The sequence below is a fragment of the Leptidea sinapis genome, chromosome 12, assembly GCF_905404315.1.
Source record: "Leptidea sinapis chromosome 12, ilLepSina1.1, whole genome shotgun sequence".
NCBI classification, from domain to species: Eukaryota; Metazoa; Arthropoda; class Insecta; order Lepidoptera; family Pieridae; genus Leptidea; species Leptidea sinapis.
The window spans coordinates 14,103,090-14,129,791 of record NC_066276.1 but is presented as its reverse complement, the minus strand read 5'-3'; the positions used below and the strand labels follow the sequence as shown (position 1 = coordinate 14,129,791).

Below are 26,702 nucleotides of genomic sequence, written 5' to 3'. Positions count from 1 at the left end.
TCCTAAAATAATGAACGGATTTTAATGGAGATTTCTTCATGGAGTGCAGTTTAGTCCAACTTGAGAGACAGGATAGTTTTTATTTCGATTTGAGACCCATAATTATTTTTATTTCCAATATTTGTTGTGTATGCACATATTTTCTATGAATTTATTTTAGAATTTTATTGACGCACGGTTTGACAGTTCTGCCGTGAAAAAATATCATTAGCAACAGACAACATAATTTACGAAATAATTCTTGATGTTGTGAAAAGTTATGGATAAATTGGATAAAACAGAATTTTATTTATTGTGTACAGAATAACGTCTGTCTGTCGGATCAACTTCTAGTAAATAAAATTACAAACAGTTTGAAGCCTATCAGTGAAATAGAAAATCAAGTGTTTGACACACTTTTACAAAAGTTATCATACTTAAACATGCATATATATATGCTATAACTTAGGTAACCTGGTGTACTGTTTGCAGAGGACTATGTCTGTATATCCCCGAAGGTATGTATCACACCTATAGTTTTTTTTTCTTTATTATTATAAACATTGCTGTTCCTTCCATTAGGTAAACCGTGGTAGACTATAATTGGCTATGTTTTTGTATTTAATTATAAGTGATTATTTTGTATTAAACTGTTGTCAACCCCAATAAAATAAAATAAAATAAAATAAAATTTCAACTATACTACAAACAACTTTCAAAAAATAAAAATAAACAATTAAATCCCATAAATAGATTTATATATATAAATAAATAGATACTTAATTATATTTTCGTGGTTATGTTACATACAGAAGGAAGATAGAAGATTAGAGACAGCAGTAAAATTGAAGCCAGTAATTATAGATACGAGTTGGTAACAATACGATGGTTATCTCGAGCGGGCGAGAAGCGGTACTGGAGCGAAACTTTCTCTTATAAACTTTGGCAGTTACAATATTAGGTGATTGTAATCTGAAACAATACCTCCTTGTTAATAATTGGAAAAGCGCAAGTTAAGCCGGTTCCGCACGGCTCGGCAAAGCTTCGTGTATGACCTCGCTGTAGTTTCGTTTTATTTAAATTTAATATTGTTACTTCCGTGTTTTTTTTTATGAAATGTTAATTTAATATTCAAATTATTATTCTAAAAGAGACTCATTGGTCCCCATAAACTTTTGATAACATATCAAATTACACTTGTTAGACTTTATTTGATGGAAAGTTTAGAAATGTTTACATTTAACATAATATTATATTGTTACTTCAGTGATTTTAAAAAATTAACTTTTATTTAAACTTGAAATCACGGACTAGTAAAAAAAGACTCCGCGCCCTAATATTAGCAAGTGAAGTACCTTTATGCTAGTGTGTGTGCGGTTACGGGGTATACCAGATACACAATTTTTTGTCCTTTAAATAATCACATATCCACAAATACTTTTTTAGTATTGTTTTAACACTTTTTCACAACGCACGACGACATTTTTAAAATATTTTATTGCGACGCAAACTGATCTATCACAGACGATGGCATTTCTCATAATGGCGACCGATCGGCTTGTATCAGTGTAAGTGTGTGCGTGGGGCTACGTATTTACACGTTTACCGGCTTGTTTTTGTGCCTCACTGTTATGTAAAGTGACACGGAGTCCTTCTTTTTTTACTCGTCCGTGGTTATATATTACATATACGTTATTCGTGCAATTTTTTTTATAACAGTTTGACATAAAACTGTTTTTTTTTTTCACTATGGAAAAGGTGAACAAACGAGCCAACGGGTCTCCTAGTGATAAGCGATGACCGTCGCCCACATTCTCTTGCAACACCAGAGGAATCACAGGAGCGTTGCCGGTCTTTAAGGAACGTGTACGCGCTTTTTTTTTAAGGTACCCATGTCGTATCGTTCCGGAAACACAGCACAAGGTAACTTATTCGACAGCTTTGTAGTACGTCGAAGAGAGCTCCTTAAAAACCGTACTGTGGAGGACCGTCACACATCCAGATGGTGGGGATGATATGCTAATTTGTGGCGTGTCGTGCGAAGGTGGAATAGTTTGCTTAACTACGAAACTGTAAATGTTGATCTAAAGGGTAAATGAGTTTCTTGCCACTTCTTCACATTAATGCTTAACCTTTATTATGTTGTGGTAAATGGTAAAAAAGTTAATATAGGTTACATTCATAATTGTCAATTCTTTGACCGAAACGAATATGTGACTTTGATTATTTGATTTTATTGATTTATATAAAAAAAATAGAATACGTTACATTATTACTTGTCTGTCAGTGATTACAATAATTATATAAATAAGAAATAACTTTACTTAATATAAAATCTAAGAATTCTTACAAAATATATCGCCACACTTTAATTTACCTCTGACCTGTATAAATACCACTGGACAAGCTATTCCATATGTTTGACAGCAAATTTTTTGTGCCTATTTGAAGCGCCACTGACGAGCGTCCAGAGAATCAATTTTGACGCATAATACAAACGGCTGCGAAGGAAAGTACAATACTCTGAAATATTTTTGCGTTTTGAATTAATTTCGTTCGTTTTACGTGTTATTTATACTTCAAGAATCAACGTTATGAGGTACATATTTTCTTTTAAATGGTTTCCCACCGTCTATCGATGTTTGCTGAGGTTGTCATCACTAGTTTTAGTACCGCAGACTCTCGCCAACAGCCCCAAAATTACGAATATCAAACAGGCACAAAAGCGCTTTGACAGCCGCCAGTCCAGTGGTATATAGTACAGGTCAGTGCCTAGTACATATTTAAATAATTGATGTGTGATAGATACATATGTCTACTGTGTCGCAGTAGAGGATAAAAGTCGAGTTAAAGTCCCAGTTGTCATGACCGCCTGATATAATACTAACTTATTATTTACTAGCTGACCCGGCAAACGTTGTTTTGCCATTGTATATTATTTTTAAATTTAGACCGTTTCTTGGACATTGCAAAATTACTTTATTTTCTTAAAATAAAAGAATTTTTCTAAAATAAACGTAGCCTAATTACACCAGCCAATAAAAGTCCCGTCAAAATTGGTCCTGCCATTTAAGAGATTAGCCGGATCAAACAGACAGACAAACAAAACTTGTAAAAAATGTTATTTTGGTGTATGTACCGTGTATATATTCATATACATGTAGTAAAAAATTGTTATTTTAATATTACAAACAGACACTCCAATTTTATTTATATGTATAAATTTATTGAACAGGTTGACATGTCGGCGCGCGGCGCGTGGGTGATACTCAATAGCAATGATGCGATGTGATAAAAACCATCATGAGATCAACAATCACCAAATATGAACGTTGTGTTATTGTTATATAGCCTCCGGAGGTAACCCACGCGAACGGAAAACAAAACATCCGAGCAACCTCTATCAAGGTTAATAAGTCATTACACATTTTTAAACATGATATCTTTATTTGTTATTATAATAAGGGACAAGACGAGCAGGACGTTCAGCTGATGGTAATTGATACGCCCTGCCAATTTCAAAGTAGTGCCGCTAGGATTCCTGAAATACCCAAAAATTCTGAGCCTCAATACAATGCGCTCGTCACCTTAAACACTCACTTAAAACCCATAAACACACACTACACGCACACATACACATCTAAACATATAAATACTATAACCGATTATAACATAATAAAGCCTATTGTTAAATAGCAAGAAAACGAAATACATAAAATTTACCGTACAAAATGTCAAAAATGTTGATGATTTGATTGAAAATTTAAACAGGGAGGTGATAAAACCGGTAGAATCTGCTATCTTTATTGGCATTACTCTGTATTCCAAACTACAAGGGGGCCCCCATGTTGAAGGATTGGCGAACAGACTTAGTTCTGCAGCATACGCGGTTGAAAAGATTATACAATTACCTGACATAGATACGGCGCGACTTGTATACTTTAGTTATTTCCATAGTATTATGTCCTATGGTATATTGCTATGGGGCAACGCTGCTGATATTAATACAATATTTGTGCTGCAGAAAAGGGCTATTCGCGATATTTATAACATAGGTCCTAAAGAATCATTGAGAGCAAAATTCAAAGAAATTAACATCTTGACTGTTGCTTCTCAATATATTCTTGATAATGTAATGTATATTCATAGGCACATAAGTGAATTTGCTAGAAACCGTCATAACCATAATGTTAACACCAGGAACAGACATAAGCTTATAATGCCTACTACTCGGCTAAGTCGAGTTAGTAAGTCTTTTGTGGGGCGATGTATATGCTTTTACAACAAGATCCCAGAAAATGTTCAAAACAAAAGTATTACGTTATTCAAAAGAATTGTTAAAAAACGTTTGTGTCGTAGAGGTTACTATAACATAATGATTTTGAAAGTTTAATTGTACAATATCACTTTGTGAACATATTTTTTGATGAAAAAAGAAGCCCGCTGAGTTTGTTGCGCCCATTCTTCTTAGGCCTGAGGCATTCATTTTGGAATGGGTGGTAGTTTTTTTTTTTTGACTATCAATAAGTGATGTCACATCCTATTTTGAATAAAAATATTTGAATTTGAATATATCGGCGCAAATACTGCAACACACCTATTATAACAACGAGAATAATTCAGTTTAACTAATTTTAGTTAAAATTAGTTCATTATTTATCCTTTAATTACATTGTGATGTGAAATTATAGAAACTCGGTCAGTCGTGCTCGGGCTGTCGTACGATACGGACCACTCCGGGACATCGTAACGCTGCCCGTTGAATAAACGAAAGTAATAAAATACCTACTCGTGTAGTTTTCTTTAGAAGAACAAATTAGTGATCTTCAGCAAGATAGCAATTGTGATGTCAACAGCAATGACGTCACACCTTTTAAATACAATACAGAGGTTCTTTCCTTGTCAAATATAATAATAGATATTACATGTTTACGTACAACGTCACGTTCTTGTAATATTTTCAAACTACCCAATTTAGTTGAATATTCATTAGTTGACTTTTTGTTTATATAGAGAGAGACCTGTAATTGGTTGTTATATCTACACTAATTTTTAAGATATATCTGTAACATTCAACATCCAACGAATATTTTTGGCATCTCCCCTTAAGATAAACTTACGGATTTCTCTTCTATAACAACGGAAGTACCAATTTTCGGGACTCTGTCTCGGACTCTTTTTAAACCTACTGCCCACTGTACAGCAATATAATATTTCATAACATCAATAATTATTTCGTAAAATATGCTCCCTGTTATTATAATTAAATTGTTTCACAGCAGAACTGTCAAACCTTCCATCAATAAATTCTCTCATAGAAAATATGTACATACAATAAAAATATTGGAATTAAAAAATTATTATGGGTCTCAAAATCTAAATAAAACCTAACCTATCTCTCTAGTTAGACTATACCCTGAATGAAGTAATCCCCATTAAAATCCGTCCATTAGTAGTACGCGCTGTATTACAGTTGCAGAATATCTGTCTAGGCCTCTTTTTAAACCTGTTGCCCATTGAACAGCATAATACACACAGAAATCGAATAATATTATAAAATATAGAGGCGTGAAGCAGGCCTCGGCGGGGGACGGTGGGGGAGAGGGGAGATGCGGGGCCGAGCGCCACCACCGCCGCCTCAGAATCAAAATAACTCAACATTTCTTCAAAGAAATATTCAGTCGCAATATTCTGATCGCACTTTTTTATTGACCTATTCAATCGTTTGTTGGAAATAATTTTTTTCGTGATGTATTTTGGAATCGCTGCGGGAATACTAAGTACCGTTTTATTGAGCGAAAATATTGACAAATTATTGCTCGGATATATCGTGTTTTATGAGCGAAATGTACTCAATTTTATTGCGTACTTTGGAAAATTATTATAGTATGGGTACGACGCACGGTAGAATCAACCGATTTTTGTTACATTAAAGAAATTTATTTTTTGTAGGTCTTCATAAACATATTCTAAACAAATACCTACTGTGTTATTACAAAAAAGTTAAAATTTAACACTTGTTTTAAAAACGGTCTATTACAAATCTGTGTCTTTCTGTTGTTTAACGTTCAATCTTTAGACATTGCTTATATTTAAATACGAGTCGAAGCTTGTCTGGGGTGTGTCTAACGCATAGATCATAGTATTCATATGGAAGATCGCACTAAGCAATCTAATTGTATTATATAATATGTATTACTTGTGAGAAACATTGTTTTTTTTTATAAAAACAAGATACATTGTGTTTTCATGCGACGGCCAAGTTAATCTATTTATTTAAAACATAAAATATTTTCATTATTTTTATTATTGTCAATATAAGATGTTATTAGATTAGCTAATTATGTAATAGCTTATGACAGAAGGATCATTAAATTTGGACTAAATAAATTGACCGACTTGGTTTTAATACATGGATCTCACAACTTTTGACGGTAAAAGAACTGAGTTGCGAGTCTTGGTTTTTTTACAAGTTATGTTTTTGATGGCATTTAGGTTATACGATGACAGCTGACAGAAATTGCGTTCCATTCCTTCAATTGTTCTTCACTTCAGTTTATGTTGTGCTTAACGACGTTTTAGTTAAAATCGAGCTAAATACTATTTTGTAATGGAAAAAGATAAACTCCATTTTAGACGTCGTAATTGGTAACTGACGTTGTTATAGTTAGGTCACTGTCTAACAAAACACGTGTCTAAGCCATGTTTAAATTATTTTTTTGTAATAACATTGATATTGTCTCTTACTAGTAATAGAGTTCAACGAAGAAGAAATTAGTATGTACAGGGGCTAATGTAATGAGTTATCGTACAATTTATTTTTTATTTCATTTATTTAGGATAACAACTGCAACAAATCAGAAAATTAGAAACTTTTGTGATTTCTCCGTTTCCCTATAGCCTGCTGAATTATATAATAATATACAATTACAATAACTGTCACCAAACAATAACTCTAATAATAAATTTATTAGAAAATTATTTGATAATCGTCAAACAATTAAAGCAAATAATAAGCTAAGTATTGGAGCATCCAACAAAAGGCAATACGGCAACCAAATGGGGCGTCGATATCGATAATTCACGGCGCCCGTCACTATAAATCAGCACGCTCTTCGCCACTAGTGATGCCCGCTGCCGCGCTGATGCAAATAGATTGTCGATGAATATTCCGATCATTATATCCTACAACTTATCTTAATGAACAGATTGATTTAAGAAAACTTTCTTTGAATTCCATTAATTTAGATAAATGAAAATTAATAAATGAATGAATCCATTTATTTAGATTATGTCCTCTATAAGTATAAAATTATTATAATAAGTTATTATAGTAGTGTTAATATTGAGGGTAGGTATTCGTAAATTCTTTAGTTTCTAATGTCGTTCATAAATGTCTTAGCAATTAAGGTTTAACTTTAAATTTAAATAATATTTTGCATTTCGACCACCTTTTGTACACGGTAAAACTCGAATGAGTTTATGTATGTACTATAATTTTCATATTTATTATAAATAAATAAATAAAGATATAATCTTACTTAATACTCTACTCAGGCTCACGTCAAAATGATTTCATAAACGTGATATCCTTTATAATAATATGTCTAGTCAAAATATTTTCATGCCTTGTTTGGATGGCGCGTTGTCGATGTCTTTGTGTCAATGTCAAATAGAAAAGTAATATAAATTCTGTTCAATATCTGCGGCTGCAGTAGAAGGATATAAGACAAAACCTGTCATAAGTTGTCACTGGGAGGTAGGGTAATGGAATTTGTTTAAAGCGAGGGTTGTGACGTCTAGAGCTGTCTCGTTCACGATACATCACGCACATCACTACTGTAGGGTGTCGTGAAAGGTGCAATCCGCCATCTTGATTGTAATGAATGAGGAAACATTTAAAACAACTGCCTTTTGCCTCACTGTTTATTCTCAGTACAATTATGAAAATTTAATATACGTTCACAAAAATCGTCGCCTTTTTGCTCTGAATACGAGTAGTGATTTTCATTATTATATCACTAGAAATAAGGGGTTGCTTGTAACTTATTCAAGTTGGCTTCATATGATACCTAATAGCTTTAAGGGTAAACGTGTACACTTTTATAATAAAGTCCCAGCCACTGTTCAGGCATTATTTATAAATAAATTTAAATCTTTTATTAAAAAATTACTCAGTTGTAAATCCTACTACTCCGCAGCTAAATATCTAAGTGATCGGACAGCCTGGGACTATATTATTATTAGTTTATGTCACTAGCAATGACAGTACAATATTGTATATTTCATTAAAAAGAATGCTGGGAGAGCTTCTTGCGCCGCTCCTTCTATCTCAAAGCGCCATTTGTGTCCGAAGCGGTAGTATTATGTAGTAATGAAATCAAAAAGAATTCTAAATGCCTTTTTTATGCCTTTGAACTTGAACTTACTTCTAATAACTGATTTACAATATTTATAATAAGAAGTGGTATTTGTGTGTGGTTTTGTGTGTGTATGTTTGTGAATTACTTTTAATTTATACCTACCTTTAAAATTTTATTTACAGTCCACATAAAGCAACGATTACTGTTATTAAAAAGTTCAGTTGTGTTAAATTGTTTATTACATTTGCATATAATGCGACAGATTACCAAAATTTCATAATAATTGGTGTGAATCTGCGGGACTTGGAAGAGAGACGTGAGTCTAGTGAACTGACAGCAATCGTAATTGTATGAATAGTTCTGTTAGCTCTATACTGTCGATAGTACAATGAACTATTTTATGAAGAAAAGAGATCCAGAACCTTGCGCCTGCCCTCAAGTGATAGAATGTTATGAAACCTACAAGATTCGGGGTAGACCACGTAATTGTGTCGAGAGCGTTAGTTAAGCTGTTATTTTTTCCAATTTAATCGGTCGAAAATAGTTTTGTTTTTAGACACAAGGTATTTATATCCTTCTAGAAGTTTGCTAAACCCATCTTCAGACAGACTCAATCAAAAGTATCAGTGGGAGCCTCCCTCCTTTGCACAGGATGCCGGCTAGATTATGAATGATGGACTACAACGGCGCCTATTTCTGCCATGAAGCAGTAGTGTGTAAACGTAACTGTGATTCGGTCTGAAGGGCACCGTAGCTAGTGAAATTACTGGGCATATGAGACTTAACATCTTTCATTTCATCATATCTGACTATTTCAAGGTGATGACAATTGTAGTGCCGCTCAGAATTTTTGGCCTTTTCAAGAATCCTGAGCTACGTATCAATTACCATCAGCTGAACGTCCTGCTCGTCTCGTCCATTATTATCATAAAAACAAGTGTGAATATAGTAATGTAGACACAGACTTCATGCACCGCGAGTGAGCCCACGATGCGTCATACACACACACAACACACGCACACAGCTGCTCACTGTAATGGCATCTGGCTGTCAAAACCGTTTGACTGGCGCGCGGCTCGAATGTTAAGTAGTGCACCGGCGGTGGAGTCGCTGCGGCAGACACTCGTATAATGCATAAAATTTCGCAGCACCCGACCGCAATTTAAACTGATATCATATTTGAGCTTAGACGGTGCTTCTGATAGGCCAATTTGCGAGACCCGCTCTGTGAATACGGGTGTCGGGTGTCACACTCTTCACGAAATCATCCGACTTATCTCTGAATACGATAAGGATGTCGTGAATTTTTAGCGCTGAACCGAAGTTTTGTATGCAGAAATGGATTTCGAAAACTATTATCTCTCGAGTTTACCTATGGATACATATAAGGCGACAACACATCATATATATTTGGTTACATCGCTCTTCAAAATGTAATGTTTTTATATAAAGCTCCACAACACTGAAAACATTATCAAAAGCTCGGGTCTCAAATACTTTCTTAGTTCTTATTTATGGCCAACATGTGTCTAACGGCCGTTCCCAATATTCAGTCTATCTCTTACTTGAGATAAAAATCGTAACTATCGTTGACTTTTCTGTCCCAATAAACTTATCGACGGTAGCTCACCGTATCCGTACACGCTGTCTGTCATTGGGACGACGTATAGCTTACCAACGATATGAAGTTTGTATGGAAATTACAATTCACGCGTCCCCATATAATGAATGAGAGAGAATGACTTATCGGGTATATAGGGACAGCTATTATTATTATTATATTATTGACAGCTAAGTACTGACAGTAGAAGGTAGTAATTTATCTCTATCTGTAGAAAGTATATTGGGAACAGCCGTTAATGTCCACATTTCAAAGGCTCCTTGTAGCTTGTACAGTATTTAATTAATTAATTGTAAAGTCAGTGAAACCTTGGGATAAATAATGAATGTTAATCTTATTTATAAACTTGTAATGCCTACTACTCGGCTAAGTTTCGTTAGTAAGTCTTTGGTGGGGCGTTGTATATGCTTTTTTACAACAAAAGATCACAGAAAATGTTCAAAACAAATATATTACGATTTCAAAAGAATTGTTAAGAAACGTTTGTGTGGTAATGGTTACTCTATAACATAAATGACTCTCTTAATGATAACACAGATTGGGAATGGAGCGACCGGCCACAGGTAATTAAATAATAAATTTTATTGTACGATTTCAAATTTACAATTTCCATATTTTTATATAAAAAAAAAGAAGCCCGCTGAGTTTGTTGCGCCCGCTCTTCTCAGGTCTGAGGCTTGGCTTTTGGAATCGGTGGTAGTTCTTGAATATCTATAAGTGATATTACATCCTTATTTAAATAAAAATATATGAATTTGAATTTGAAGCCGTTCATTCTATCATTGAAACCTTGATGAATGTTGGAGATTGTCCTCGTGATAGCATCTTCCTGTACAGACATTTGTAAATGGACATTAAACAAGAGTTGTGGAGCAGTGTGCCTGTGCAATGAAGTATCGAGCAGTATGTCCTTGTCCCGAGACTTGTATCGTGTGTTATGTTGGAGACAATATAGTGATAGAGCATGGTGGGTGTCGAGGCTCGTGTCCGGTGCGGCCTCTGGAAATACCGATTGCTAATTTGTTAAATCTACGTATTACTGTTATCACTAAAATTGCTTGTCTATGTCTTGTAAATATTGAACTGTTTATTAATATTAAATTATTAAAATTTAAATTTATTAAACTAAATGATAAAACTAGGCTAGCAACAATAAGGAAAACAAACCAATGTCATAGATATAAAATACTATACACAATCATCTCAAGTCTATTTCCTAATCTGTATATATAAAAGAGAATATATGTTTGTATGTTGCCTAATAACTCCTAAACTATTCGACCGATCTCAAGGAAGGTTTACATATATAATTTGTATGGCAAAACAACGTTTGCCAGGTCAGCTAGTATGCAAATATAGGGGTTTGAACAGGTTATCAACTGTAAAGAAGATCCTGTAGATGAAGCCACAACTGAGAGTTGAACAAAGCGTACAAGATTTGATGACAATACGTCACTCGTACCGTTGGCTCAGTTGGAAAGAGCGCTCGCACGAGACGCGAGAGGTCGCGGGTTCCTAGAATTATATATTATTGTGATGCTGCCGTAAATATGTTTATTTATTAAATTTTTTCTTTAATGATTCTCTATGAGTTAAATACTAAAGCGCGCTGCTTCTAATATCGGCATGGCCAGTAATTGCAAATACAAAATTAATTATATTGTTGCATATTATTAAGTACTTAGTAATGTTGTTTCTTAACACATATATTGTTTTATTACAATGATTTTTTATAAATTGTATACACCAGCAACAATGCAATATTAATATAAATATCCAGACGACCGAGCCTTGCTCAAACACTAATATGACATCTGGATTCGAACTGGGGTCTTCTGCTTTCCGGATCACGCTATATCCCATCTGAGATATTATAGTCTTGTACATAGTGGCGAAATTCACCTTTGTATTCTTATGTTATTGTAGTTGTTTCTCATCAAAACACGGATAAAACTTTATTTTTTAAAATTGAAACCTAGATCGACTTATCACCCCCGAAATCCCCTGTATGCAAAATTTAATGAAAATCGTTTCTGAGATTCAGATTATATATATACAAGAATTGCTCGTTACAGATTTAAGATACAGGTGAAGTGAACTCGTCACAAGAACGATAAAATAACTGAACATTCGAAGCCACATCGTGCGCTGTTACCTGCAATAAATACTATAAGCGACGTTCACCACTATTGAGTTATTCACAAAGGATGATCGAGACACTCCTAGGGGTGCGGGGTTGCCACAGTCTATACCCGGCCGGGACTTTAACAACGTACTAATTGGCGGTGAACAAAGACGATGAGGCGCCTTCGAGGAGACCTTTCGCAGCCCGGGCCTCCAGCCGAGCTTACGAGAAATACTTGGTACTTCTCGCTTGTATTGTAATTGTTCAGCGTATCTCGCGTGACAGAAAACAGCATTACCATTAATTTTTAACCCGGAATAATTACTGAGTACCTATTGCTTACACGATTATTTATAATTATAATATATTGACACACTTACACAAATTACTTTTCCCCAAACTTGGCATAGCCTTTACTATTAATGCCAGACAACGATATATTTAATACGATATATTAATATTTATCATATACGGAGGATGGGCAGTAAAGTCTTTAAATGGTGACCACGTACCGGAAGACGTAGTGTTGGTTGTTGGCCCCACACTAGATTGACCCACGATCTGGTGGTGGCGATCTTTGGGGAAGGCTTTTGTCCAACAGCGGACGTCTTCCGGCTGAAATGGTTTGAAACCCGGAGCGGCTCTGAGCTCAGTAGGCAGGGTCACTATCCACACTATAGACAGGACTGAACGTCCCGAATGTAACGCTTTTTGTTACGTAACATTTTCTGCCAGTAAGGCACATAATATAATTACTTGCAATAAAGTTTTCCGAATGTATCAACTGGTTGAGAATCTTGAGTGGTAGAAAAAGTACGGGAGAATAATAGCAGCGAGCTTATAATGCGGGTTCTATTAGAGGAAGTCGGAGAAGAAATCCCTCTGACATTATAAGCTGGGGCAGTGAGTGACGCCGCTGCTCACGAGACTTGCATCACAAACAGATTCTTGTGCTCACTTAGACAGCTACCTTTCATTTTAATTCTGAGACACTGATTATACCATTAATTGGAACCTGAGTTTCTCATGAAAATAATTCACCTCTATTCATCGCATCCCGCAAATTTACTTTAGAATAGCTGTTTGAAGATATTAATAAAAGTAGATATGTACATAGGGTTGTGTAAAACCTTGTGTTTATTGAGCCGCTATGGCAATAACTTAGTTATTTCTGCCATGCAAATTAAAAAGCCATGTTTCTTTTACAAAAAGTATTTAAAAAAGTGTTATGTATCTACAACGATCGTAAGGAACTCTGGGTGAATGAGTCCTCGATTTTTTTTGTTGACATGGAGAACATGAATACCACACACCAATTGCTTGGGAAATCTACGCGATGTTTTGTCATGGGTAGGTCCATAGTGTCTGTTCGATCTGGAAATATCACGAGTGTACCAGTTATAAAGTTGACTAGTTGGATGTGACTGTCCGCGTCCATTTAAATATTTTTTGTTTGTTAACCGATCGATACAAAACATAAAATTAATTACGGAAAGCTTGCCACAACGCATCACTTAAAATTGTATTCAAATCAATTTATCCATTTCTAAGATTACTTTTATTAAATTCTTAGGACTATTTTTTGGCGGCAGTACCATAAGTATCTTCAACCAGTATAATTAGGTTTTTTAAATATTAATTGTATAGACTCCACATATCCATATTATTTATGCTATCCTTAGCTTTAATCCGTGACATCTTTTCTACACTCGTGCTTCTCGAGAACTCTTAATAAAGGCATAAAGACATTAATTTTATCAAACTTCATTCCTTTAGAATTCTTTATGATATTATTTCTAATACCATTTCTCTTTTTGCGCTCTTTTTATTAAAATATATAATATTAGTAAAATATACAATATGAGTTATAATTGGTTCGAGATAAAAATAGCTCCAGATCATTTTCTGAACCCCTGGTGTAAAATTTCATGGTGGTCGGTTGCGAAACAAGGCTTTCACGCCTTGTGACTAATAATCGTATTTATAATATTAGTATAGAAATATTATAAATCAATTACAATGACTGTGTATGAAGTATTGTGTTAAAATTCATCAATCCTAACACTCTGTGAGATTTGTTTCTTTGTATGAGTTTGCCGCAACAAAATATACTCATTGGTTTTCAAATTATGTATCCTTCGCACAGGTGTTACTGTTTCATTTCACATCTCACATCCCCGGACACCCGGTCGGTTCTTCTATTGATCAATATGTATTTTGTACGAAACATTTTTCTCATTTCTTTAGTAATTTTAACGTTTGTCGCCTTTGAATAAAATATAATCTATATTTGTACCTATATGCATTGTCATTTACATTTAAACAATTTGTCATAACAAATCCTATTAATATTATAAATGTGAAAGTTTGTATGTCTGGATGTATTTTTGAACTTCTTTAACGCAAAAACTACTGAATGGATTTTGATGAAACTTTACAATAATATAGCTTACACTCCAGAATTACACATAGGGTATTATTTATAAAACTATCGCTTGAATTATACTTTATATGGCAAAACAACGTTTGCCGGGTCAGCTAGTTGTTTATATTTACAAGAGCGACATCTCAAGTCAATTTCCCTATATGCAAATATTGGGGTTGAGCAGGCTATGAACTGTAAAGTAGATCCTGTAGATGAAGCCAAAACCTGAGAATTGAACAAAGCATACAAGATTTTACAGCGCTGCGTCACTCGAACGGTTAGCTCAGTTGGTTAGAGCCCCGGCACGGAACGCCGGAGGTCGCGTGTTCGAGTCCCGCATCGTTCATAAAATTTTGTTTTTCAAATTTTATTTGTTTATTTACATTTTGCAATAGCTTAGCAAATTTCTGTTGTTAGACTTAGTTAGCTGGTATAGAAATGTATTTGGGATTAACTTCAATTTCTTCTTGTTTACAATTGTACAATAGTATATTTCCGACTCCATATTCGTTTTTAAACTTATGTAACTTTAATTATAATCATATTTATTAAATTAATCTGTCAGACGCGTAAACCTCAATTCAGTTTTGATATTTCGACTGTGGTTTTTTGTTATTAATTTATTTAATTTAGCAATTGTATCTAAATTTGCGTTTGCTAAGCTAAGCTAAGCATAATTTGCGTGCGACAAGTAAACATTTCGCACTCAAACAACAGTTTCATTTACTAAAAAACTCACGCGTAATTTTATAATGGGCAAACGGCTCTTTTTCAACCGCAACAGCGAGCGCCAAGATACTACTTTTCCCGCATGAAGTTATACAAAAGAATATTAAGATATTGACGTCACCGTGTTCTGTGGCGGCTACATTACCTTGTATATTGATGCTATCTCCTAACTTGTCACTATTTTGTTCCAGATGACTGATGCTTGTCCCATGCTCCTGTACACCGCTGCAAACTAAATTTTAATCCAATATCTTATCGGTAAGTGAATTAGGATGTATATATATAAGTGGATACTTTCAATTGTAACGTAACGCATTTTGACGATCGCACAAAAAATCAGAAGTGTGCCTGCTCTCAATTATTACTATTCGGCCCTTGAGAATTCTTTTTGTTTTACGATCATAGCGATTTGTCTCCGAGGCCCTGCACATAAAACTAGGGGTGGCCATATCGCGCCATCTGTGCGGGGGTACCGGCCACCGGTGACCTATGACGGGCGATCTCCACCGGAATCACTCAGAGAGCAAAATTACAGAACCTCTCTCGCGTTATAACCTCGAGTGGAGGGGAAACTTTCATAAAGAATTGAACGACACATTCCGAAGAATACAATCTCGTAGTTTACGACGCGAACGTCCCGAATATCTATCTACCGTCAATTCACGGGAAATGCTCCAACTAATTGTTCGTAGCTGAATTCTTCCGGGACGAGGGAAAGTTTTTGCATTTGCCGAATTTTGTCAATTACGTTGGAAAGTCATTGGCGAAACAAAACAGCGAGACATCAGTTAAAAGCGTCTTTGTTTCTCAATATCAAACGATCGAAACTTTTAGCAAAGCAATGCTCACAAAGACGTTATTAGCCGAGTTCCGAGACGCAATCTATCGGGGCGGAGCTAGCTCCGTACTCGCGACTCAGTGGTTCCTTTTTCATTAATGCCATGTTCGGTCACGCACCTTGCCCGCCGAATATTAAAGTCTAAAACAAAAGAGGGGCCGGAATAATATTTACGCCAGTCCTCAAACAGTGGAAATGGAATGTTGGGATAAATTTCGAGGTTTTTCCGGGATTTTTCATGAAAGTTTCGGGGTTGTTCCGGAGCCGCTAACAGGCCAACCCCGCTCTCACTGGGCCAGTTCGCGCCAGTTTTTCCGTTGTCTCTTATTTTAATTTATTATGATAATTTTCTGCGCAGATAATTCCTGGAACAGTAGGTTAACTGCAAATTTATGTTTTTGTTACGAAAACACTTATACAATCAATCTAATTTATCCACTGTTTTCATAATTTATAGGTTATAATTACATTTTTATGCTCATAATAAAATTCCTACTGATGTTTTTTTGAGGCCTTTGTCCAGCAGTGAACATCTTCCGACTGAAATGATGAACATATATATTGTGTTTATTCTGAAATCAAATTCTCTTAAAAGAAATCAAACTATTTATTGTCCGTGATAATATTACTCTTCGAAGTATTCGCTTTAAAGCTCTGTTTTATTGAGTAGAGAAACATATATTTCGCAATTGATACAAAGAGGTTCATTTATCATCTAAAGAAGAGCACTTCTTCGGAGCGAAAATAAAATGACAGTGACAAATTGTCTCTAAACATTTTAAACACTTGCTCGTCTCGTACAAGCAGATACGTGTTTTTCTCACGGACGTGCGATATTAAGACATGGCTGGAATTAACTGGTAACAATGGACGGCGGAGACTCCTGAAAAGCATTCTGAAGTCTCGTATGTTTGTTTCGGCACGCTCAAAGGCACTCCCCCCCCCTCCCCCCGTCAGCGGCCCACTCTCCACCACGCCACCCCCTTCCGGAGGTTCTCTAAAGAGCCCGTGTGTATGCCCTAGGTCGTAAGTGTAAGATGCTATCTAACGGCTCCGTAGCGTGTAATTAGCAACTGTGTTTTGTTATCATTTATAGCCCTCTCATGTTTCGTGCTCATTAACTTTGAAGTTCATTACTTACAACATTCAGTCATATTTTTTCCGACAGCACTTACAACTAAAATATTTTTTCATAATTAAATGTAAAATAACGCAAAATCTTCTCGTCCAAAATACTACAGTGCCTGAAGACGAAGGTTTTTAACCAATGTGTGTTGCCAGTGATGACATGACATACGGAACACAGACGTGTACTCGCTGTTGCTCAGCGGGCAATGGAGAGGGCTATGCTCGGAGTTTCCCTGCGAGATCCAATTAGAAATGAGGAGATCCGTAGGAGAAAAAAGGTCACCGACATAGCCCAATGATTGCGAAACTGAAGTGGCAGCGGGCAGGGCACATAGCTCGGCGGACAGATGGCCGGTGGGGCAGTAAGGTCCTCCAATGGCGACCACGTACCGGAAGACGTAGTGTTGGTAGACCCCCACAAGATAGACCGACGATCTGGTCAAGATCGCCGGAGTAGGATGGATGAGGGCAGCGCAGGACCGATCGTCATGGCGATATTTAAGGGAGGCCTTTGTCCAGCAGTGGACGTCTTCCGGCTGAGATGATGATGATGATGAATTAAATGTTATTTTGCGGATATTTATTGCTATTTGAAATGGTATAAATAATGATCTATGGTGTTAGTTTAACAAATCCTCTTCGACGCGAGATTCACATCAACACCAGGCATCTTCAGGAGCTGTCGACTGTTCAAACTTTGCTTTATTTCTTATATTTTTTCTGTCCTTATCTATCCATACACAATTTTTACTTATATTTTTTAGTAATCTTCACCTAAGATTATGCATTGTTTTACTAGTGGGAGGCTCCTTTGCACAGGATGCCGGCTAAGCTAGTAGCCATAAGGCTACCACAACGCCACGGTATTTCTGCCGTGAAGTAGTAAAGTGTAAACATTATTGTGTTTTGGTCAGAAGGGCGCCGTAGTTAGTGAAAGTACTGGGTAAACGGGACTTAACATCTTATGTGTCAAGGAGACGAGCGCAATTGTAGTGCCACTCAGAAATTTTTATTTTTCAAGAATCCTGAGCGGCACTGCATTGTAATGGGCAGGGTATATCAATTACCATCAACTGAACGTCATGCTCGCCTTGTCCCTTATTGTCATAAAAGAATGTCTCTTTTTGTTGATTTAAAATATATTAAATGAACATGAGTAGGTACTTAGGGTTGATGAATGTATTAATTATTAGTATGGATTTTAAGAAGGGCAGGCCAGTTATTGTCACAATATTGATAGATCGGCTTGGCGGTGGCCTATGAAGGAATCTGAGGTCGCACTAACTACCAACGGAGGGACGGCCGAGGCTGCCTCGATAGCGCTATCTGTCGGCAATTTGTCCAACTAATTTATCTCCGACGTTTACAATTAAACTTATCTTACATTCAATGTACTCTGACATGTTTACTGCACATAAAATTCTTTTATTTATTTCATTCTATTTATTAAATAAACACGAAATTATAGCAATATTATTCATTAAAATAAAATGATTGTTGAATCGTCAATTACATAAATGTCTATATTTAATTATAATTTTTTATTCGAAATCGGAATAGAAATCACTTATTGAAAGTCAAAAACTACCCACTCGTTCCAAAAAGTATGCCTGAGACTTGAGGAGAGCGGTCGCTCCATTCCCAATCTATGGTATTATTAAAAAAGTTATTTATGTCAAGTACAAAGTATATATATATACTTTACTTATAAATACAAGCAAAGACTTACAATTTAGGACTTACTACTTGATGAATATTTATGAGGAGTTTTATTATTATGTATTAATACCTATGCATTACAATAAGGGACGAGACGAGCAGGACGTTTAGCTGATGATTATTGATACGCCCTGTCCATTAAAATTCAGTGCCGCTCAGGATTCTTGAAATACCCAAAAATTCAGAGTGGCACTACAACTGCGCTCGTCACCTTGGGACATAAGATGTTAAGTCACATTTGTCCAGGAATTTCACTAGCTACGGCGCCCTTCAGACCGAAATACAGTAATTCTTACACATTACTGCTTCACGGCAGAAATAGGCGCCGTTTTGGTACCCATAATCTAGCCGGCATCCTGTGCAACCGGGCCTCCTACTGGTAAACTGTATCTGAATATTATCTAAATACACAGCCCCACAAAAGACTTAATAATGTATTGAGTTCTTCGTCTACTTCTTTCATGAATAAAATATAAAAAAAAAGGTTGTTAGTAAGTGTATTCAATCGGTTGTCTTGTGTTGTTTGAATATATCGAAATTCAACTCTCTATGAAAATACGAAATGTGGAATTAAAACGTGAAATAAAGAGAGATTTAATCTCGTATCCTTAAGTCTGGCTTTAAAAGTGAACTCAATATGCACAATATCATATATCTGGTGAGTGCACACTCAACTCGGCAAACAGACTCATTTGTTGTGAACTATTGCCCCACATAGTCCGAGCGCCGCGCTGCCTGCACTATTCTTCTTTGCCGTCTGTAATGGACGCAAACTACCGACACTTACTTATTCACAGATCTATTTACTACGAATATTATATAAAAAGTACCTTAGTACTTATAATCTTTATATATATATATATATACTAGCTACCCCGACAGACGTTGTTCTGTAGATATTTAAAAAATACTTTTTTATAGGAATGCGCCAATAATATTTCAAAACATCAAGAATTATTTCTTAAAAAATGCTCCCTGTTGTTATAATGAAATTGTTTCACAGCAGAACTGTCAAACTGTGCGTCACTAATTTCTCTTATAGAAAATATGTCCATACAAAACAAATATTTAAAATAAAAATAATTATGGGTCCCAAATCGAAATAAAAACTATCCTATCTCTCAAGTTGGACCAAACCGTCGCGGACAAACAACGTGTCACGTAATTTATATAAATTAAGATTTCTTGTGTGCGTGTGTATGTCACTGAACTCCTCCTAAACGGCTGGACCGATTTTAATGAAACTTTCTGTGTCTCTTCAGGTGGATTCGAGGATGGTTTAGATTCACAATTGAACTACCTCCTAAACGGCTGGACTGATTTTGATGATATTTTTGTGTGTTCCAGTGAATTGGAGATTGGTGTGTGTCTTCAGGTGGATTCGAGAATGGTTTAGATTCACATTTGAACTACCTCCTAAACGGCTGGATCGATTTTGATGTTTTTTTTTGTTTGTTTCAGTGAATTTGAGATTGGTTTAGATTTTCAATTCCGTCCATATAATATAATTCTCTGCTCATGTGCATGTTAGTGAACTCCTCCTACCGGCTGGACCGATTTTTCAAATTTAAGATGTGTATACAGGACAACGTCTGTCAGGTCCACTAGTATTATGTATATATTTTTGTAGAAGTAGAACTATCTATATATGAAGTGTTTGCCCAGACATTTCTAAATAGGTACTGTCCGGTGCTGGTGTGGAGATACATGAGACAATCTGCTAGAAATCTTACCGCAATGCGCTACGGCCGTAGCTCATGTTGTGATGCGTTACGACTTATATCTCAATATCAATGTAATGAGTATATTTCAATGAAAGACTATATTATCTATGATTGAGGGAACAGTTTATCAATTAAATAAGAATGTTAATTTGAATTCTCAACAATTTGACAAATTCAAAATGAAGCATCTACTCGTATTATAAATTATACACCATGAAGTATGACTTCAAGTATTTTAACCTAATTTCGTTTCGGAGCGCGAAACACAGTTCTCTGTTTTATGGCATTCATTGAAGATTGTCCATTGGTCATTATGTGTCGATATATAGACGGATTTAGAAGTCTAAAGCAGTTTTTGGACGGGAGTTACACAGACATATTGTAACGTCGATAGTAAAATAATACTTTAATTCATTACTACGATTGGTAGGCTACAGCAATACCAGTCTACCAGTGAGAGGCTCCTTTGCACAGGATGCCGGCTAGATTATGAGTACCACAACGGTACCTATTTCTGCCGTGAAGCAGTAACGTGTAAGCATTACTGTGTTTCGGTATGAAGGGCGCCGTAGCTAGTAAAATTACTGGGCAAATGAGACTTAACATCTTATGTCTCAAGGTGACGAGCACAATTGTAGTGCTGTTCAAAATTATTGGGTTTTTCAAGAATCCCGAGCGGCACGGTATTGCAATGGGCAGGGCGTATTTATAAACATCAGCTGAACGTCCTGCTCGTCTGGTCCCTTACTGTCATAAAAAAAAGATTTCCAGAGCCGTTCTCAATGCGAAGGCGTGGTCTGTAGAGTAATGTCTATAAATATATTTAGTAATGCTTTATTACACTTTAATTGAGTGTTAATGAATGTGAGGGATTGACAACTATATGTGGCACTCCGCATATACATTAATATATGTTGTGCCGTTACTTTACCTATACCTAGTATCTCCCTAAAACTGTATTTCAAAGTTTTTTTTTAAATGCATACCTTTAACACAATAATGACTTGCAAGAAACAAGGCTTAGTAATTAAAATTATCATTCTAATAAATTTATCTAGTAAAAGTACAATACTCATTTTAGTTTTAAGGTCCTGACATGAACTTATTTCCTAATTTCATTAATTTTGACACGCACTGTTAATATACAAATATTGCAATTGTTGTAGCTGTAAATTGTACCTATTTGTGAAGTTATTTCATGATAGAAAAAATATACGCTCCGTTTCGACGAGGAAAACGCATGGGTTGATGTCCAATTTTATCCTAAAAGTACAATTGGAGGGTATTGCATCGATTGTCGGGGATCAAATTGACCATAAAAATGTCCCCGTCCATTCGTTCGGTACCCTCGCCATGTGTGTCTCTTGAATCGATGGCTTTCCCCGACTGCCCTGGCAGGCTCCTGTGGGACTGATACCGTCATGAGTGCATGCTACTAGGACTTCTTATCGATTGGCGCTGGTGAAGAGAGTTATTGTAAAATGTGATTCTATTTTTTTATTATTTATTGATTGTGTTTCTCCTTCGTTAGTTTCAATTAGATTATGTTCTTAATTTTTGTTAGTTGATTTTTCTACTGAATTCCTAACTCGAGTTTTTCTTTAGACTTACAGTGGCAAGTCAAAATATGTTTATTGTATGTTTACTATCCTATTACTACCTTGAATACATTATACAGAATGTAGCGTAATGAATGGATAATATGATTTATGTTTCGTAAAAGTTTCTTAGATTTGGATATATTCGACAATCTAATGTGTTGTATGTAAACATATGATTTGGGGCGGATACATATTTTTTTGTAAACAAAGATCTATCTCAAAGTTTCATGTGTTGCTATTTTTTAAATTTACAGTTAACTTTGAAATGGTATATCCAGAATTTAATACAAAATAATTTCGTATTACAATGCTCTGCAGCTTCTAATGAATTTGGCTTTAATGATATAAATCTACATTATAAAGTTACCCAGTGAATTTTTGTTTGGAATTATTTCAATAGAAATCAAATTTTAAAGGTATACAATGCCCGTCAACGGTGGAATCGAGTCAGCAAATGTAATAAAAGTACAACGGTAGGTAAGAAGTAAGCATGCACGTGTGTTTACATTTGTGCTCGCTCCCTCGGCCTCCTGAGGGTTGCCTGCCGACGAGGGGACCAATTGCATTCTTATAGGGTTGCGAACACCCGGACCCTAGCGTTGTTCCCGCACTGCAACTACACACGGCGCCACCGTGCATCCAACCGACCGCATTCTTTGACATGCGAACTCATTGTCCGCGCGGTGTGTCTGTGGGCTTACTTAACAGGCATCGGCAAGCTCGACGCCGAAATCCACAAATATAAGCACTTAATAGTGATTTTCATTATTATAACACTAGAAATAAGGGATTGCTTGTAACTTATTCTAGTAGGCGTCATAAGATACATCTTAACTCTTAATAGTGATTTTCATTATTATAACACTAGAAATAAGGGATTGCTTGTAACTTATTCTAGTAGGCGTCATAAGATACATAATAGCTTTAAGGGTAAATGACACTTTTATAATAAAGTCCCAGCCACTGTTCAGGCATTATCTATAAATAAATTTAAATATTTTATAAACACTGGCTCTGTCGTCAATCCTATTACTCCACATCTGAATACCTAAGTGATTGGACAGCCTGGGACTAGATTATGATTTTTTATAGCGATAGAAATTACTGTTCAATGTTGTATATTTTAATTGAAAAGAGCCCAAAAAAAGAATGCTGGGAGAGTTCCTTGCGCTGCTTCTTCTCTCTCAGAGCGGCATTTGTTTCCGAAGCGATAGTAGTAACTAGTATATTAGAAATGACATCAAAGAGAATTCTTAAGGAATCAATTTTGAGAAAAAAAAATGCCCTAAATGCCTTTATTCAAAACATCAGTCCCGGCTTCGTTCAAATATCATAATCCCATAAAGTTTCTCCTTGGTGTTCACTGTAGAAATAGGCTGGATGCAAACGAAAAGTAAAATATTAACAAGAAAAAAGTAAACGGATTTATTGGAACGGTTCGCGAAACCGAGAGAAAATTTCTCTTTGAATGAATTTGGGTTAGCCAATTGTTAATTTTGTTGTTAAAGTGTGGGAAAATATTTTTAAATAACCCAAATAAATAAATTCTATTTTATCAAACAATTTAATTGTACAGTGAAAACTGAGTAAAAGTGGAATAATGAAAATTGTGAAGTTCCAATTATTAGTCTTTAATCATCATATTATAATTGAGGTTATCTTAATGTATTGATCCATTTTACACAAATTATCTTGCCCCAAACTAGGCATAGCCTGTTCTACGGATAGCTACCCCGACAGACGTTGTTCTGTAGATATTAAAAAAATACTTTTTTATAGGAATGCGCCAATAATATTTCAAAACATCAAGAATTATTTCTTAAAAAATGCTCCCTGTTGTTATAATGAAATTGTTTCACAGCAGAACTGTCAAACTGTGCGTCACTAATTTCTCTTATAGAAAATATGTCCATACAAAACAAATATTTAAAATAAAAATAATTATGGGTCCCAAATCGAAATAAAAACTATCCTATCTCTCAAGTTGGACCAAACCGTCGCGGACAAACAACGTGTCACGTAATTTATATAAATTAAGATTTCTTGTGTGCGTGTGTATGTCACTGAACTCCTCCTAAACGGCTGGACCGATTTTAATGAAACTTTCTGTGTCTCTTCAGGTGGATTCGAGGATGGTTTAGATTCACAATTGAACTACCTCCTAAACGGCTGGACTGATTTTGATGATATTTTTGTGTGTTCCAGTGAATTGGAGATTGGTGTGTGTCTTCAGGTGGATTCGAGAATGGTTTAGATTCACATTTGAACTACCTCCTAAACGGCTGGATCGATTTTGATGTTTTTTTTTGTTTGTTTCAGTGAATTTGAGATTGGTTTAGATTTTCAATTCCGTCCATATAATATAATTCTCTGCTCATGTGCATGTTAGTGAACTCCTCCTACCGGCTGGACCGATTTTTCAAATTTAAGATGTGTATACAGGACAACGTCTGTCAGGTCCACTAGTATTATGTATATATTTTTGTAGAAGTAGAACTATCTATATATGAAGTGTTTGCCCAGACATTTCTAAATAGGTACTGTCCGGTGCTGGTGTGGAGATACATGAGACAATCTGCTAGAAATCTTACCGCAATGCGCTACGGCCGTAGCTCATGTTGTGATGCGTTACGACTTATATCTCAATATCAATGTAATGAGTATATTTCAATGAAAGACTATATTATCTATGATTGAGGGAACAGTTTATCAATTAAATAAGAATGTTAATTTGAATTCTCAACAATTTGACAAATTCAAAATGAAGCATCTACTCGTATTATAAATTATACACCATGAAGTATGACTTCAAGTATTTTAACCTAATTTCGTTTCGGAGCGCGAAACACAGTTCTCTGTTTTATGGCATTCATTGAAGATTGTCCATTGGTCATTATGTGTCGATATATAGACGGATTTAGAAGTCTAAAGCAGTTTTTGGACGGGAGTTACACAGACATATTGTAACGTCGATAGTAAAATAATACTTTAATTCATTACTACGATTGGTAGGCTACAGCAATACCAGTCTACCAGTGAGAGGCTCCTTTGCACAGGATGCCGGCTAGATTATGAGTACCACAACGGTACCTATTTCTGCCGTGAAGCAGTAACGTGTAAGCATTACTGTGTTTTGTGTTTTGTTAGTTGATTTTTCTACTGAATTCCTAACTCGAGTTTTTCTTTAGACTTACAGTGGCAAGTCAAAATATGTTTATTGTATGTTTACTATCCTATTACTACCTTGAATACATTATACAGAATGTAGCGTAATGAATGGATAATATGATTTATGTTTCGTAAAAGTTTCTTAGATTTGGATATATTCGACAATCTAATGTGTTGTATGTAAACATATGATTTGGGGCGGATACATATTTTTTTGTAAACAAAGATCTATCTCAAAGTTTCATGTGTTGCTATTTTTTAAATTTACAGTTAACTTTGAAATGGTATATCCAGAATTTAATACAAAATAATTTCGTATTACAATGCTCTGCAGCTTCTAATGAATTTGGCTTTAATGATATAAATCTACATTATAAAGTTACCCAGTGAATTTTTGTTTGGAATTATTTCAATAGAAATCAAATTTTAAAGGTATACAATGCCCGTCAACGGTGGAATCGAGTCAGCAAATGTAATAAAAGTACAACGGTAGGTAAGAAGTAAGCATGCACGTGTGTTTACATTTGTGCTCGCTCCCTCGGCCTCCTGAGGGTTGCCTGCCGACGAGGGGACCAATTGCATTCTTATAGGGTTGCGAACACCCGGACCCTAGCGTTGTTCCCGCACTGCAACTACACACGGCGCCACCGTGCATCCAACCGACCGCATTCTTTGACATGCGAACTCATTGTCCGCGCGGTGTGTCTGTGGGCTTACTTAACAGGCATCGGCAAGCTCGACGCCGAAATCCACAAATATAAGCACTTAATAGTGATTTTCATTATTATAACACTAGAAATAAGGGATTGCTTGTAACTTATTCTAGTAGGCGTCATAAGATACATCTTAACTCTTAATAGTGATTTTCATTATTATAACACTAGAAATAAGGGATTGCTTGTAACTTATTCTAGTAGGCGTCATAAGATACATAATAGCTTTAAGGGTAAATGACACTTTTATAATAAAGTCCCAGCCACTGTTCAGGCATTATCTATAAATAAATTTAAATATTTTATAAACACTGGCTCTGTCGTCAATCCTATTACTCCACATCTGAATACCTAAGTGATTGGACAGCCTGGGACTAGATTATGATTTTTTATAGCGATAGAAATTACTGTTCAATGTTGTATATTTTAATTGAAAAGAGCCCAAAAAAAGAATGCTGGGAGAGTTCCTTGCGCTGCTTCTTCTCTCTCAGAGCGGCATTTGTTTCCGAAGCGATAGTAGTAACTAGTATATTAGAAATGACATCAAAGAGAATTCTTAAGGAATCAAT

General features: G+C 35.5%; 1 protein-coding gene across 1 annotated transcript in view; it reads left to right on the top strand.

Annotated features, from left to right (window-relative positions):
• LOC126967081 (insulin-like growth factor-binding protein complex acid labile subunit) overlaps window positions 1–26,702 on the top strand; it is a 316,436-nt gene that overhangs the window by 174,563 nt on the left and 115,171 nt on the right. Inside the window, exon 4 of the mRNA XM_050811460.1 lies at window positions 15,434–15,500. The gene's annotated coding sequence lies outside the window, so the exon portion shown is untranslated. The remainder of the gene's footprint in view (window positions 1–15,433; window positions 15,501–26,702) is intronic.